Here is a 2,363-nt window from a genome sequence, read left to right as displayed (position 1 = left end):
TATTTTAAGTAATCTCTCTACCTACAATGGGGCTTGAATTTGCAACTCCCGAGTTTCACACTCTACCAACTGAGCTAGCCAGGAGCCCTTAAGTCCAGCTTTTAAATAACACTAGATATACTGTTTGACAGGCATTACAAGTACCCTGTAATAATCATGTATTTCTAATTCTTTCTTTCCATCTCTTGTCATTCATTTCACTCATATAAAAACTGTAATCATTGAATATATTTTTGCTATTTATTAGTTTGAATGAACTGTTCAGTACACCAGTTAATAAGAGAAAAGTAAGGTTTAATTTTGTTTTCCCTTATTGCTTCTTTAATGTAGAATTCCTTTATTTATGTAGATCTAGGTTTCTGACCTAATACCATTTTCCTTCCTGTTACATTTAACACTTGTTGCAAGGTAGGTCTACTGGCAACAAATTCTCTCAAATTTTGTTTGAGAAAGTCTTCGTTTCTCCTACACTTATTTGGTGAGATACAGACTTCTAGATTTGTGGCTTTTTTCTCATGTTGACACAAGATAAACACACCTTTTAGAATTTCTAATAGAAGCCAGTTTTATTCCCGTCCCGGTTAGGACAGCTTCCTGGATACAGAGCCTTCACAAACAGAAGGTGCTCTGGCAGAGCAGTGTTTGCTGCAGGGTTATTTATGGTTGTTTTTGTTTTTGTTTTTACATAAAAAGGCACAAATCCTTTGACAAAGGACATTTCAGAAAGTTGCTGACCTTAAGTTTCTAGTATATGTGAGGCTGTAGGACTTTTCATCTTCTGGGGACCAGGGAAGTTTCTTCCTTTCTCTTTTGTGTTCAGAATGCTCTTTTGGGGTCATTTTCTTTAACAAAGCAGATGTATGACCTGTGCTCAGGGCAGAAACAGACCCCGTGCTTTGAGGTTTTGCAGAGCCATTTTGACCTTGGTAAGGTCAGAGTATTGGGCCCAAGTCATTAAGTTGAAGATTTCCTGCTTGTATAGTTTCTAGGAGAAGTCCCATGTGACTTTTATCTTTGCTCTTTGGTAGTTAAGGTAAGCACCTTTCCTCTGGTTCCTTTCAAAGTTTTTTATCTTTGGCTTTTACTTTGCCTTACAATTTTTTTGTTGAAAGCCAGACATGATGCATTGGGTAGTAGAAACTGAAGCACATAGGTCTTTCATGTGAGGTTTTATGTGTCTCTGGCTAAGAGACAGTTTACCGTTGGCTGTAGCTGGAGTTGTCCGAGGGTTGAGTTTCCTCTGGTGTCTTTTTCTCTTCCCTGTGGTCTTTGAGTTTCCCTAGAAATTCTTTCTTAGAGTCTTTGCCTTGCACAGAACTACAGCCCTATGGATGTGGTGGGAAGGTGTTGGGGGTGGGTGGAGAAGCCTTCTGTAAACTTAAGATTAAATCTCTGGTATTTTATTGGACCTGAATTCCTAGGCTGCAACCTTCAGGACAGTTTCTTAGCCTTTTTATTTTTCCTTCCCGTATGTGTGAGAAGAAGGCTAGAGGGAGCGGGGGTTGGCTCATGGCCCTTCTTCCAAGCCAGATGAGGCTCTGGTAAAGCCGGGCACTTGCTGTGGGCAGAGTCATGCTCAGCGCTGTTTCAGAATGTTTCTTTTTGCCCTCTCCCTGCTCCACGCACCAGGTTATGTATGTGATCTCTTCCTTCACGGTGGGAACCTGGTGGGGCTCCTGGAAGTAATGCTCAAATGTGTGTGAGTTTTTATTTCACAAACCCGTCAGCACTGAGCCTCCAGCAATTCACTAGTTCTGGCCTTTTTTTTTTTTTTAAATGTTTATTTTGAGAGGGAGAGAGCAAGAGAGAGCACTTGAGCAGGGGAGAGGCAGCAGAGAGAGAGAGAGAAGGAGAATTTTTTTTTTTTACTTTCTTTTTTAAAATTTACATCCACTGGGGTCGCGGAGCTACCGGGATCGGTCGAAGATGGCAGAGGTGGAAGAGACACTGAAGCGACTTCAGAGCCAGAAGGGAGTACAGGGAATCATTGTGGTGAACACAGAAGGCATTCCCATCAAGAGCACCATGGACAATCCCACCACCACACAGTATGCCAACCTCATGCACAACTTCATCTTGAAGGCCCGCAGCACCGTGCGTGAAATCGACCCCCAGAATGACCTCACCTTTCTTCGAATTCACTCCAAGAAAAGTGAAATTATGGTTGCACCAGATAAAGACTATTTCCTGGTTGTGATTCAGAATCCAACTGAATAAGCCACTCTCTTGGCTCCTTGCATCATTCCTTAATTTAATAGTCCCCAAGAATAATGATGTTAATCATATCAGCCAACTGGCAGGTGGAAATCACCTTAGAGCCTACTTAGACCAGTCTAGTGACCAAAGTCATCAAAGTTGTCCTT

At 41.8% G+C, this 2,363-nt stretch overlaps 1 protein-coding gene and 1 pseudogene across 1 annotated transcript in view; both read left to right on the top strand.

Annotated features, from left to right (window-relative positions):
* MCUB (mitochondrial calcium uniporter dominant negative beta subunit) overlaps positions 1-2,363 on the top strand; it is a 107,962-nt gene that overhangs the window by 96,513 nt on the left and 9,086 nt on the right. The gene's annotated exons all lie outside the window — the stretch shown is intronic.
* Positions 1,886-2,357, top strand: LOC115294279 (annotated as a pseudogene).

Source organism: Suricata suricatta, chromosome 1 (assembly GCF_006229205.1).
Source record: "Suricata suricatta isolate VVHF042 chromosome 1, meerkat_22Aug2017_6uvM2_HiC, whole genome shotgun sequence".
NCBI lineage: Eukaryota > Metazoa > Chordata > Mammalia > Carnivora > Herpestidae > Suricata > Suricata suricatta.
Note: the sequence above shows the minus strand (reverse complement) of the source record. Positions and strands in the feature narration are given on the sequence as shown.